We start from the raw sequence: 15,466 nt of genomic DNA on the forward strand, positions 1-15,466 counted from the left end.
TCCATTTACATTTAAAGTAGTTAAAGTGGTTGATAAGTATGTACTTACTGCCATTTTTAAAATTGTTTTCTGTTTGTTTTTGTACTTCTTCTCTGTTCCTTTCTTCTCCTCTGGCTCTCTTCCCTTGTAGTTTGATGGCCTTCTTTAGGGTTAGGCTTGCATTTCTTTCTCTTTATTTTTTATGTATCTATTATAGATTTTTTATTTCAGGTTACCATTAGGTCCCTATATAACATCTTACATATATAGCAGTGCATATAGTAAGTTGATGGTCACAATTTCAAATGCATTCTAAAAGCACTAGATTTTTTACTCTGTATCAATTTAATTCACCTTATCTATCCTAGGCTTGGCGCTTGGCACAATCCAAGATCAATTTTCCCATCTTCCTAAGTCTGTATTTCTCAAAATGACCACCTAATCATTGGTGCCTGGAAAGCTTATTGAAAATGAATATTCTTGGGCACTGACCCTTTAGACATTCAGATTTAGTTGAGCTGAGCTGGAGCTTAGGAATCTGCATTTTTAAGAAGTACCCCCAAGGAATTTGCATGTACACTTAAATTTAAAAACCACTTTCTCCTAAGTATAAATCATTGTGCTGGGGGCATGGTACTTCCAGATACCCAAGCAATAAATGGTAGAAGAGGGTCAGAGATAAGATCAGAGCAGAAGAGAATATTACTCAGGTTCAAATAGTTCCTCTCACTTCATTTGCCAGTGGCAAGGAATTAGCTGCTTCTCTTTCACCTCTTGTCTTTTCTGAAAGGTCAACAAACTTTCCACTTAGAGAATCCTCTTCCTGAAAGTAGTTTCAAAGTTAGTGTGGAAGGGTAATGGTGGTGGAGGGAAAGAGAAGTAATAGAGGCTGTGGATTTATTGGGAAAAATAATTGCCTTAATATTTTTCTCAAAAAGTGTATGGAATTTGTGGAAAATAAGATGACTCTGATGTTCACTATGTAAACTATCCAGATGAATTGGACTTTTAAGTGTAAGTACATTTCCAACTAAGATGAAAAGCCAGTACACACATGATAGATAATTCAATACAACTTAAAACACATTCATTAGATTTTAAATAAATACAAGAGTTTTAATATATGCTTTCAGAACCTTTTCTATTTCCTTGTTTTTGAACTTCACTGTATTCTTAAATGTTGATTTTCTTTTTCTTTTAAAATCCAGTCCACGATTGTATACAGAGCACTGTTTCTGCCCTAAGGCTGAGAATGTTCTAGGTGAACTAATCAATCAATTTTTGCCCATTAAGAAAGAGCACTAAAATAAAAAGAGTGCTAACCTTTAGATGGATTCGGTACCGTTTGTTAAATAGGTTTTTTTCTTTTTTTTTTTTTTTTTTTGTTTTTAATGGCAATACACGAAGAAGAGAAGCAAACTTAAACCTGAAAGGGAGGAAAAGCTCCCAGATTCCAGGGAGTTGTTTGACATTTGGGGAAAACTTTTTTTCAAATCTTGAAGTATTGATTAACCATAGCATCACTTAGTGGTAGTGGTGTTGTTTTAAATTAAGTCTTTCTCGCCCAAGTTAGAAGATATGCACATTTAAAACATAAAGTAAATGCTTTTGCAAAGGAGACTAGGAACATGACATGATGTTCAGCTTAACTGAACACCTAACTCAGCAACAGCTTTTGCACAGTGCTGTTCAAAATGCCTCCCTTCAATTTTCAAACTCTTAGTTATAGAATTGATAGAGCAACTGATTTATTTTGTAGGATGTGAAGCTTCCAACTTGTTATTTCCAAGTTTGGGGTGTTATATGACTGAACCTGTTGATAATGTGTGCTCTTCCAGCCCAGCTGTTAAATTAGAGCAGTTCATGAAGAAAAATGAGATACGATGTTGCATTTCATGAAACACAGGGTGTTTCAGCACAAAGAAAAAAATTTATTTTCTGTGGAGGGAGATAAAATAAGACATACTGGTCCAGAGATCTTCAAGTTGTTTAAAGAAAATAATAATGTTTACAACTACAATGTCTTGATTGCCACAGGATTTTTGTTTTGTTTTGTTTATTCAAGTCTATATGGGTGGATGCTTTTCCTTGGCCAAACTTATTCCTAACTTAATAGTGGAATTAAACACAGCAACTGGATTCAGGTTAGAATCCAACTTGGCTTAAACCATTCTATTACTTCAAGCAAGAGAAAACAATGTGTGGATTTACTAAATTAATAGACATACCACAGCTATGTTTAATGTGGTATCATAGTGGCAAACATCAGAAGTCATAGAAAATTAATCCATTTATCTTTTCTTTTTTCAGATTTTTGACCACACAAGCCAACCTTCTCCAAGGTAAGCAACATTATACTCTTCTCTAATGCCTTGAAAAATCCAGTACAATTTTATCGCTTTGAATACATTTTACTTACTGTACTTTACTGTACAGTGTTTCAAAGTCTTGAGTGTAACATTCAAATGGAGCCTAATAATAAAACTAAAATTAGTTTGTTATTTATTGGTGTTAGTGATGAGACCACCCTTAAAATATGATTTGATGGCTAGACTAAGCAGTACTTCCCTCAAACCAGAGGGAAGAGGAGGGGGGGAGAGAATCTCTGTCTCTGTCTCTGTTTCTCTTTCTCTCTCTCTCTCTCTCTCTTTTTTTTTTTTTTTTTTTTTTTGCTTGATTAGCTCTTTTTATGAGACAGCAGACTCTTCGTCTCTGATGTTTTAGAGACAGAAGGTTTCTTTGTGAGCAGCAGCTGTGGCAGGGCTTGCACCTCTACTAGAGCCTACTTTGGAAAAATTAAAAGCAGAGTGCCCCTCAGCATAGCCCCAGCTCTTCAGCTCAGCCGAGGCCTTCCTGTCCAGGTCCAGCAGGACAGCATTAGCCAAGTTGTTTAACTTTCCAGGAGTATCTGTCAAAAGTAGCAATTGAGGATGCGTTAATCTTATTAAAGAACACAATAGGAATCCTTTTTTTTATTTCATTAGGAAATCAGGATGCATTTGATGTGCACCATCTGGTTTGTGAATACAGGAATAAGTTTTTCAAAAGGGCACATTTCCAAGTTCTATGTTTCATATGCTTCAGAAGGAAAAACCCATAAGCAGCTCTATTTTTAATGAGAGCAATGCTAAAGTTAATAAGATTGGGGTGGATTTCCAGTATGTGCCATTTCTCCTAAACTACATGTGTTTGCAGTACGTTTGGCAGACTTGTCCTGTTTAGAGGCTGGGCTTCCAATTGAAAAATTTTAAAGTTCTCCATGTGTTAATTGGAAAATAGAGAGAGGCATTATTGTAGTAGAGCAGCTGGCTCCTTAATTATAGCTCCATCTATCATAAAGACTAGTATTTTAAAATTACCTCCTGTTATTTATTATGTTCGTTTTAGAAATTATAACTTTTCAATCACACAAAAAATCAAGTTAAACTTTACTATGTATTGTGTTTTTTTTTTAAAGCATCTTTTAAGATGCAATCACTATAAACAGGCGTAACAAAACAGTGAGAAAATACAGTTTACTCTTGGTACTCTATGTCACATCCTTAAAATATGCTTTTTATTCAAATAAGAGTACAATTCTGGAATGTAGCCATCTCACTATACATTATAGCTTATGCAGGAACATATTTAGATCAGAAAAGCTGCTTTAAAGGACTAATTCCTTCAGCTTCCTACATAATTTTAAAAATTCTATATAGTAACAAACATGATTTGTGAAGCAATATGATGCTCTCCTTAACCTCTCAGTAATTGGAGGCATCTTCTGTATGGATTCCACAAGTCCAGCTCAGGCTGATGAAGGAAGCATAATTACATTACAGGCAATCTCATCTAAGGTAATTACAATTGTCGCCATCAATCCAATTAAAGAGGATAACCAGCTCTACTGAGTCAGAGCCATAAAGCTTTCGAACTAAGTCCAGGCTTTGGGATAAGGGCGTGATTGAGGATTTTGAGAATTTTCATTTGCCAAAATACTGTTGCTTATTAAAATAGATAACAATATAGAGAGCGAGGGGTATGGGGTGAAATTGCATATTGGTAGGTTTTTTTTGTTTTCATTTGCTAATAGCTTTCTTATTTGTAAGCACAGAAATCAGTGTAGATTCTCAATACCAAAGCTTCAGGCCACACAAAATATTTATGAAAAGATTAAACGGCATCACAACCCTTTAACAGTTCACTGTACACATCTGGCACCTTAATCCTAAATTGGATCTCCATCCTATTGTTCCTTTAGAAACCTGTCTTATTCCACTCAGAGATACGATACATCGTCTCCTGAACTCCATCCCTATCTTTGTACTCTAAGGAAGAAGCTTGCTCGAGTAACGCCTCCCTGAAATCTCTTGCACTATTTTATCTGGGGTCAGTGTGGGTGGCAATATCAAATATTGCTAAGAATTATAGAGGCATGATGGCAAGTGGATATGATGCCCTCCTTAAAGACTTCACCTCTGTCTGTGTGGTCCAGACCAGAATATAAGCTTTAGATATAGGACGCAGAGAACAAGGAATGATGTCACTCACTATGACTAAGATTTAGAAATGGCCCAAGAGAGATTGTATGCATGCACTGGATGATATACTGCATGAAGATACTGGTGTTTTCTTTATGTTTCTTCAGTTTGAAGAGATGTAGGAGATAAATTTCTTAGTCAGGGGGTGGGAGGGGAGAATTTTCCATCTAAGATCAATGGTTCCCTTAGTCACCACTTGGCATTCTTTCAGCGTTTCACACCCTGGTTTTTCTATTTTATATCCAGAACCATCTACCTACTTGATCATTTCCTTCTTATATATTTTCATGCTCTCCCATGGCCACCTGCACTCCATGCCACTCTTGGATGCCTCTTTTCTTTGTCCATGTAGAGAACTCCAACCTGCTTTTAAATTTACCTTCAGGGACCAATTCACAATGGACGTGGAAGAGGAGCCAGAGAAAGGACTAGGTAGAAAGAGAGCTGAGCTCAGTTTTCTGTTTCTCTACTAATCAGCTCTGTGACACTGAACAAGCCACAAAGCTAGCTGAGTCCCAGTTTCCTCATCTGTAAAATTAAGCTGTTAACTCCTGTCCTGCCAACCTCATTTTAAAGAGGATCTCAAATGAAATTATAAATGTGGGGGAAGTCCCTCATAACATATACATACAAATGTGAGGGATTTTATATATATATATATATATATATATATATATATATATATATATATATATATATTATTATTATTATTATTATTATTCAACCCACTCCACTCTGGTCATTTCCTTCTGTTGATTTCTTCAGCCTTTGCAATTGAAATGGTACATTTTAAAATGCCCTACTTTGTTATTCCTTGGTTTATTGTTTCTGCACTTTGCATTTCCCGTTGAGTGTTTAAGAAACCCAAAAGCTGGCACCATGTTGCTTACTTCTTTTCTGTTTTTCCTAACATTTAATTTGTTCTCTGACTGCCTGCCACTGGATGATTTGTTGAGATATTGTATAGTGTTTGTTCTCTCCTTGGTTTTCCTCCCATCACTGCAAGTACATGGCCCAGCTTGGGCCTGAAAAATTGTGCTACGGTATCATACAATAAGAATGAAAAGGGTCAGGGTAGAAACAGAAGGCCAGAGGCCCTCTCCATTGCTCTGGCAATGAATAAGACCATGGGCAGATGCTAAAAGATGGAGAGGAGGAAGCTTCAGTGATAACTGAGGTTAGATTTCTCACCTGTCTGGTAACAGGAACCAAATTAATTTGATTTTTGACAAATGAAGAAATGAGAAATTTTGTGCACATCTAAGTTTTTGCACTAAAGCTTTACAAAAGAAATGATCAACATATAATTGTTATTATAGGACGTAATTCCTAGAAAGATTTAGAACCCATCTGGTCACATAAAAACATAACCTTGAGAGAACAATAGAGCCTAGAAAATCTTGAGCTACTTAACTTCTTAGGAGTAGAGGTGATGGTGTACCATCCCTTCTGCTGTATTCTGTTGGTCACACAGGCCAACTCTAATACAGTGTGTCGGGGAACTACACAAGGGCACAAATATCAAGAAGCAGGCTACATTGGAGGCTGCCTTCACATCTACTGTGATTTTTGCTTCCTTTATCTGCAGATGTTTCAAGGAAACCCAGTGTCCCTATGATTGTGGTTTGAATGTGATCAAGAATGTAATTTCTTTTTTTTTAATAATAAATTTATTTTTTATTGGTGTTCAATTTGCCAACATACAGAATAACACCCAGTGCTCACCCCGTCAAGTGCCCCCCTCAGTGCCCGTCACCCATTCACCCCTACTCCCCGCCCTCCTCCCCTTCCACCACCCCTAGTTCGTTTTTCAGAGTTAGGAGTCTTTTTTTTTAATTAATTAATTTATTTATTTATGATAGTCACAGAGAGAGAGAGAGACAGAGACAGAGACATAGGCAGAGGGAGAAGCAGGCTCCATGCACCAGGAGCCCAACGTGGGATTCGATCCCGGGTCTCCAGGATCGCGCCCTGGGCCAAAGGCAGGCGCCAAACCGCTGCGCCACCCAGGGATCCCGAGTTAGGAGTCTTTATGTTCTGTCTCTCTTTCTGATATTTCCTACCCATTTCTTCTCCCTTCCCTTCTATTCCCTTTCACTATTATTTATATTCCCCAAATGAATGAGAACATATAATGTTTGTCCTTCTCCAATTGAAATGAGTCAATTGGAGAAGAATGTAATTTCTTGAGGGAGTGGTGCTATCGCCGCTGTCGCAAAAAAAAATAAAAAAAAAAGAATGATTTCTTGGTTAGATAATGAGTGATATCCATTTATTTGACTAACCTCTTACCTACCCTTGAACATGTGAACTATTGAAACAAAAGGCTGCTGGTGATCCTCACTGGAATTCTCAAGGCCTAGCAATGAATCATATGTCCAACTCAAACTTCTGAAGGTAGATTCCGGCAATGGAAAGATCACTAAGCATAGGGTGTGGGATCTGGGCTCTGAAACTATTCTTGCTACTGAGTTGTACCATGACCTCTGTTTTCCCATCTTTAAAATCTGAGAGTCAATGGAAAAGATCTATGTTGTACCATCTGGAGCTAAAATATGTACAATTCTAAGACTCAGAATTCTTTAAATCAAGTGCTAAGGATCACATCAAATGTTTTTGGTGAAGATGAGGTCAAGGGTCTTGGAATATGTTTTGTTGACTTGAGGAAAGTAAGACCTTTTTATTTTATTTTAAATATGAAAATCATATATGCCTCCTTTAGTCACTACCACATCCTTTAATTGACTCCCAAAATGGTCTTTCCAGCATGCCATTTTGGAGTTGACTGGCGTGGATAGATCACAGATCGTCAAACTAACGAACAACCTTAAAAATTTCCTGCTCTCTCAATTTATAGTTCTAGAAGCTGAGGCTCAGAAAGGTTAAGGTACTGTCCTAAGGTGACAAAACAAGTTAGTGGCAGCAGTCGATTGCAATAAGGAATGTCTGAATCTTTGTCCTTTTCTACACATCGACTATACAAGCAGTGGTTGTATTTACTCTATTTACTATGTTTCTCTATTTAGTATAAATAAATATATGCTTCTCTTGTATTTAAACAAACACACATGTTAAGAAGTAGAGAATTATTGGTTTCCAGGGGAAAGTGCCAATGTGTTTAAGAAAATATTTTCTTTTAAAAAAAAGAAAATATTTTCATTGAATAGTACAGGCTTCATTACAATATAGTTCCCAGGCAGCCTGGGTGGCTCAGCGGTTTAGCGCTGCCTTAAGCGCAGGACGTGATCCTGGAGACCCGGGATCGAGGCCCATGACGGGCTCTCTGCATGGAGCCTGCTTCTTCCTCTGCCTGTGTCTCTGCCTCTCTCTCTCTGTCTCTCTCTGCTCTCTCATGAATAAATAAATAAAATCTTAAAAATATATATATAGTTCCCAATTTTGTGAATCTTGCAAATGAGAAATCTTATTCTTATGAGAAGAAGCTTCTTTGGAGAACCATGCAATATGGGTTTTGGATGGGTCTATTTATCTTGACACATTTGGTGTTGATAAAGCATTGGGAGGGGTTCACTGGCATTTCTTTCAGGCCAGAGAAGCTGGTGGAAGATGAGTGGTGGCTCTGCAGACAAGCAGGAGGCCTCAGGAGAATATGTCAGGCTTATGCTGGGCTTCTGCCAAACATTTCTCTGGCGACTTTGTTTTCCTCTCTTCTCTTTGTCCCTTTCTTATCTCTTATTGGGGCTCTTTGTACTGTCTTTGATATAACTGAGGTCATAATTTGGCCTCAGAGAGGGTACTATGGTCTCCGTTCTCAAGATTTTTATTTAAAAGTTTTCCAGCTTATGTGTAAACAAAGATTCTGTTCTTTTCACAGTCAAGATAATATTATTATGGAATGGCTCATTTGTGTGCCAAATGGGAGTAGACTTGGATTCTCTTCCATTTTCTTAAAGGGGCATCGTCGTAATTTACTTTCTTCAATGATTTAAAAGATGTAGAAACCTTTAATCCATAGATTATTGATTCATAAATTTCCCTTCCTTCTGCTCTATCACTAGCAATTATCTTTCCTAGACTAATCTAAATGACCTGGTAATGACCAAGAATTAGACTAATTATATGTACTAGGTAGGATTAGTTTTACTTGTAGAGGAATTTCCACCCACCCACAGATTTCAGCAATAAAATATGAAGTCCCTCCCTCCTTACTTCTACTGGAAAGTGAAGACAGTTCTACAATATCTGATTTTCTAGACTTCCATTAAAATTGCAAAGTTACTGGCTATTATCTGGAAGGAAAGAGACCACTTTTGGGATTTTTCTCCATTATTCTCTTCACAATTCCCACAGTTCTCTTCATTTTTTCACAAATTAAATATCAGTGTGTCAAATACTTACAAGCATCAAATAACCTCCTATGTCTGGGTATGAAATATATATATATATATATATACACACACACACACTTATTATGAAATATATATATATAATATATATATATATATACACACACACATACTTATTACCTGTAATGTATATTATTTACAAAGCCTAAGTGTATTTAACTCAGATAAGATTTTCTCTGGTTCCCTATTCAACAAAATGTCTCAATTTTGTTGAATACTTAAAAAAAAAAACAATGTTTTATTTATCTGATGTATATATTTCTTAACCATACTGTCAGTAGCTTGTGTGTTTCTGGTACAACTAAATGAACATTTGTATGTTGAATCCTTTTCCTTTTGAATTCCATTGTAATCCCTAGTAATTTCCTAAAGGAAAAACTATAAATTGTGTGAAAATAATCATAAACACATTTACTTCTAGAACCATTACAGAACACCCTGCTTTTGGTGAGTTTGTATTCATATATTTTATTCTGGTCCATGCTTTTAAAAGAAAAACTAGAGAAATAGTTAAGGATTTGATGTATTCCTCCTATAGCCATCAGATTCACATAAACACTAAATGCAATAGTTTAACATGGTATTGTGAATTTTCACTGATGTCAGACCTTGAAATGTTAAGTAGTCACACTACTTGTGCTGACTCAGATTGTGTAACAAAGCGAAGAATGGAGCAGCAATAAGATTAGTGGCTTTACCTTATGCATCTCTATTATCCACACCGTCCATTACATAGAGCTTAATAAATAAAACTTTAAATGAATGAAATAAGCAGGTATAGATGGAGGGATGGTATATCGTACTCCAAAAGAAAATAAACCATGCTGTGAGATATCCATTTTGGGCATAATTTACTAGTTTATATTTACCATCATGTTCCTATGTATACAGAGCTTGATATAAAGTACAAATCTGGATTCATCCATTTAGAAGCAGAAAACTGAAGCCCTTTGCAGAGGCCAGTTTATCAGTCTCTTCCTACTTGAGTATGCATTAGGTTGAGCTGCCCCTCTATTGAGAGGAACAACTCCCTTAAATATTTGAAGGTATATATGCAGATCTTAATTGACCCCAAAGGAGATCTTTGAAATTCACTGCTTCTGAAACTTATTTAAAATTGAAGTGTTTCTGCACTAAAATGGCATATGTATGTGATATGTAAATCATGAGACTTAACTAAATTTTACCACCTGTAACCCAATTAACCTGGCTCCATCCCCTCCCTCCGGGCACAGGAACTCTAGTACTCTGTATATTTCCCCCTTCCCAAATCCTCCTGGGAGTTCCCAGATGATGCCTCCCATATCTCCGGAGCAGCTTTCACAGCATCAGTACTTATCTGAGGTTCCACCAGGGACAGCAGCCGTGCCCCCCTTCTGCCCCTCCTGCCTGCTATTGCCCCTACTGCTTTAGCAACAGCACTGCCTTTTGCAATAGCTACCAGGAACTGTACATATGCTCCCTTCTGCATAATGGCCTTGTCTTGCTGGCCTATCTGGTCTGATCATTATCTCCTGGTGTCTCCTTTGAAAATATCCACACTGTTCCCTAGCCTGCAATACAGTAAAGAGAATGGATTTCTTCCATGGTTAGAGAGGGGTCCTGAAGAGTGTGGCTTGAATCCCAATGAGTTAGACAGTGTAGGTTCTTTCAGATTTTCCTTCTAGCCCTCTCCTTCCCCAGGACTTGACCATGTTTCCAGGATACTTGGACAGAGACTAATTTGAGTCACAGGCACCATGTCGTAGGTAGGCTTTCTGTTCCTCACCTACACCTAAGACTTTCCTACATAAGAGTTTCTCAACTGAGTCTCTCCTTCTTGGGATGGGTTCTTCCTTGGAAAATACTTAGTGCCACGTCCACCCCCCCAACCTTCCCTTCCTAGACTTCCACTGGGCCACTGTGTAAGTTCAAAACACATTCCAACAGTGGCTTTACCTTTAAGCACATCCCCCACCCTCAAGAAAAACTTTAGGTTCCATATGAGTAAACATTTTTTATGTCTTTGCTATCAGCGTGATAAAAATTTGCAGACATGTCTGAACCTCAGCAGCAGAGACTAACAGGCTGAGGCCCAAGCTACATCCCCACTACAATGTACATTTATAGTTTCCCCTCTTTTAAATAAATACTTGCCATAATCTGCTTCCTTCTGAGATATATTATCTTACTCGTTCATAGTATAGTAATTTATTCTTGATACCATTTTTCTTCCAAACTCTTAATAGTAATACTGTGTGCTGAAATATTAAAGAAGAAATTTTCTCAGCATTTACTTATTTTTCTACTGTGGAAGAATATAGTTAATAAACTGTAGAAATGCCTAATATGATTGTTTCCAATGTTGAGTGCAGAATGAAAGAAAGCAGGACAGGGAAAGGAAACAGATACTCATATAGCTCACTTCAAAGTGGCTTAAGTTATTTAAAGAATGACTTTATGTTATATGGCAGTTAAAAAGATTTTAAAACAGCTAGATGTGTTCAGAACATATGTCTTTATGTGGCGCATGGCAAATGGCACGCAGATGACTGAGGTTCTCTCATCATTCCTAATGTATGCAACACCTGAGTGGAGGCATGTGAAACCCCATCACAGTGGAAGCAACAGCAAAGGCACCTGTGCCAAGGCTGCATGCAGATTAGCCTACCACCTCAAACCTTCCTACACGCATGCGTATATACACATACGGGCATCTAGAACTTTGCTTCAGACTTTCAAAGATACCAGAGCCTTTGTACTTCTCTGCATTTCAGCTGCAAAATATCTTGCCTTTTTTACATCCTAAATATCTAACAGGAAAGGAATGATTCAACAATGTCAATGGTATATTTTTATGACCAAAAAAATCATATGTGTTAAAATGTTTTTTAATCAATTTTGAGTGATGTGGAAAAAATAAGCTAAAATAAGAAGTGAAAAGCCAAAATACGGAACTTTATACACAATATTATAAACATGCGTGTGCATGTCTATGTATATGAAGTACACAACATGCTTATCATTAGGCTGATGTAATATGAGGAATTTTTTAGTATATTTTTCTGTGGGATCTGTATTTTCTAGAACAAGCATATATTAATTAAATAAAGGAAAAATGGGACATTATGTAGGAAAGCAAATCTTAACATAGAACAGTTTTTATAGACAGTTGAGATGCATAGGATTATTGCAAATGTTACAGTCCTAGAGTGCTAGAAAAAGCATTAGTTTCTGACGGAGGAGAATTCATCCCTTAGGAGTCACTAAGGTGAAAGTTGAGAATGGAATAGAATGGAATAGAATGTTCTTTAGAGAATGGTATACTGACTACAGATTTTATACTGAAACACTACCTTTTATGCCAATCCTGTGGCTGTCCCATTTTCCCTTTACATGTTTGAGTTTGTAATAGATTCCTTTAAAGAACTGAAAGTGAACTGAATTATGGTGACCAAACCTCAGTGCTCACTAAGGCTCACTAAGACAGAAATTTCTCCTAAGAAAATAAGCATTTTGAAAATAAAATACATGGACAATACAACCATCAGTCCCTTGCCTTACCTACACAGAGAAAATTCAATATATTTATTCCTTTGGGTCATGATGAATTTCTGCATAGGAGAGTAATGCCTTTAAAAACTTCTGTGCTGTAAAAAGCTCTTATCCAAAATGATTCTAGGAGGGCTAAGCTTGTGGACACCTTGTGTTCCTTTTCATGGATATTATGTCTTTCCTCTAGCTATCTGGCTCTCATATTGTTTCTCACTATCTCCAGTAGCCTCCAAGCCCTTCTCGTTTGCCCCTTGCACTTGTGCTTGGATTTGGAATCTGTTGGTTAGCCCTGTGTCCTAGAGCGAGGTGAAGGTGAAGGCCTGTGGGCTTTAATACTCAAACTTTTTAGTAAAGGCTGCTTTGACAAAGCAAAGGCTTTTTTTCTTTTTCTTTTTTTTTTTACTCTTCATTTTAGTCCAGATAATTGAGATTGACAACTAGTAGCTTCTTTTAAGTGAAGTAATATCAAACCATCACCATCGTTCTCTTGCCAACTTGTTACAAATTCAGAACTTTTGTAACTTCTTTTCTAGATCTTGGAGTTATAAACATCTCAACAATAGTACTGATGTGAATGTGTTTATGAGAAACATAGATAACGTTGTTTCATGGCAGTAAATTTTGAGCTACATGGAACCTAAAACTACAGATTATTTATTTTCCATTATTTTTGGAAGAAACAATGCTGCTGATTATTCTAAAATCTAAGGAACATTTAAAATGTACATCTGCATAACAGAGCTAAATACCAGCACAGACTGACAAAGACCTCTCCCCCATACACATGCATACCTGCAAAATAAGCAGATTTCATCTGAACTCGTTCTGTTCTAAGGAGACGGGAAGTTTTTTGTTTTGTTTTGTTTTGTTTTTTTCTTCTCTGTGGGAGCCATGTCTTTATTGACTCAAAAATACAGGCCCTGGGCTCAAGGCGGTGCTAAACCGCTGAGTCACCCGGGCTGCCCAAGACGGGAGGTTTTTAAACTTCATTTATTCATTCATTAGGAAATGTTTTAAGCTCCTACTAATTTCTAGCACTGTTTTAATTAATATGTTATTAATTCATCACCAGCTGTTGGTTGAGCTCCTGTACCTATCAGGCACCCCTCCAGATGTTGGGGATACATAGCAGTGACCAAGACTAAGTCTCTTCTCTCAGGAGCTTACACTTCTATAGAGCTCTATTGCTCTATTGAGCAGCAAAAATACATTCATAATACAAAAATATTAGGTAGTGCTCAGTTTACTGTGAGATACTAAGATGGGTAACGTATAGCCTTTGCCATCACGGTGCTTACAGAATAAATTGCAAATAAGAGAAATATCTAGACATGCAATGTATCAAGACTGTTAAGCGTTCTTTAAGTGTTATTTTTTATTTTGAATGTTAATGTTTGGGAAGAATATTTGAACTCAGAACAATTAGTATTAGGCGACAGTTACTTTTCACTTCCAGTTAAAATTCCTTAAAAAACGTCAAATGGTTCATGGATGGAGGACTGAAAGACTCTTTAAGAAACGTGAACAAGTGGAGATTGAATCGGGGAGGCACACACGTACACAAAACCCTGCTTTATAACATGGTGATGAAGTATGTCCCCAAACCATTTCCCTGGCACCTCTCTGGATGATCAAAAAGCAGCGTGCCCTTGTTTGCAAGCACCTCCTTGTAGCCGAGTTATATTTACCTCCCTCTGGTCATGGCAGGCAATACATAACAATTCAGATGGTTCAGATGGGTCAGCATTGCTAGAGTTTGTCCCACCAAGTGCCAAATGCCTTTTAATTTATTTTTTTTAAAGATTTATTTAAAAAAAATAAAAATAAAAGATTTATTTATTTATGATAGACATAGAGAGAGAGAGAGGGGGGGGGGCAGAGACACAGGAGGAGGGAGAAACAGGCTCCATGCTGGGAGCCCAACGCAGGACTCAATCCCGGGACTCCAGGATCGCGCCCTGGGCCAAAGGCAGGCACCAAACCACTGAGCCACTCAGGGATCCCCCCAAATGCCTTTTTAAAGTTAACAACCTGATTTAATTCTTTGCAGTTCAAATCTTTCTTTCTCTTCAGCCTCTGGGTGTCCTCTTAGAGAATAGAGGTTCCTGTCTAAGTTACTTTAAATCCTGTACCAGCCAGAAAACTAAATCAGAGGGTCCACTGAAGAGCCTCTCCTCCCTTCCCAGTGTCTTCTACAGGTGTCTTCATACCTCCCCTGATCTTGTTGAGCATCTTTGTGCATGTATGAACTCCGTCATATCATGCCAGTCCTTGAGATTTCCTGCCCTTAGTCTATGTGGGTCCAGGATCTAGCACAGTACAGGACATCCAGTCATTGGCAGGCCACCCTGGGGCACCAAGGTGGTTCAGTTGGTTGAGCATCTACTCTTCATTTCTGCTCAGGTCATGATCTCAGGGTCCAAGATGGAGCCCCCATGGCAGGCTCCTGGATCAGTGGGGAGTCTGCTTGAGATTCTCTCTCTCACTCTCTCTCTCTGCCTCTCCCCTCACTTGCACTCTCTCTCCAAATTAAATAAATAAATCCTTAAAAAAAAAAAAGAAAAAAGTCATCAGATCATCCTGAATTGGAACTTAGACTCTGACATTTAGGATGTGTGACATTAACAATTTACCTAATCCTTGGAGCCTCGGTCTTCTCATGTGTGTAAAATGGGATTGGTAGTAACTATCTTATGGATTTGATCTAATGATGCAGTGAGATAATACAGCCATTGTTTGCCAGTATTTGGCCATTGTTTTTTTTTTTTTTTAAGATTTTATTCATTTATTCATGAGAAAGACACACACAGAGAGAGAGAGAGAGAGAGAGAGAGAGAGGCAGAGACACAGGCAGAGGGAGAAGCAGGCTCCATCCAGGGAGGCTGACATGGGACTCGATCCCGGGTCTCTAGGATCATGCCCTGGATTGAAGGGAGTGCTAAACCGCTGAGCCACCAGGGCTGCCCTGGCCATTGTTGTTATTCATATTTGTTCAATAGATACATTCAATAGATATATTTTTCAATGCCCTATTATGTGTCAACCACAATCTGTTAAAGAATAAAC

The 15,466-nt window shown here is 37.7% G+C and overlaps 1 protein-coding gene across 1 annotated transcript in view; it reads left to right on the forward strand.

Annotated features, from left to right (window-relative positions):
* Nucleotides 1–1,965: 1,965 nt before the first annotated feature.
* SEMA6D (semaphorin 6D) overlaps nt 1,966–15,466 on the forward strand; it is a 172,493-nt gene continuing 158,992 nt past the window's right edge. The window contains exons 1-2 of the mRNA XM_077880978.1: nt 1,966–2,123; nt 2,290–2,321. The gene's annotated coding sequence lies outside the window, so the exon portion shown is untranslated. The remainder of the gene's footprint in view (nt 2,124–2,289; nt 2,322–15,466) is intronic.

This window comes from Canis aureus, chromosome 32 (assembly GCF_053574225.1).
Source record: "Canis aureus isolate CA01 chromosome 32, VMU_Caureus_v.1.0, whole genome shotgun sequence".
NCBI lineage: Eukaryota > Metazoa > Chordata > Mammalia > Carnivora > Canidae > Canis > Canis aureus.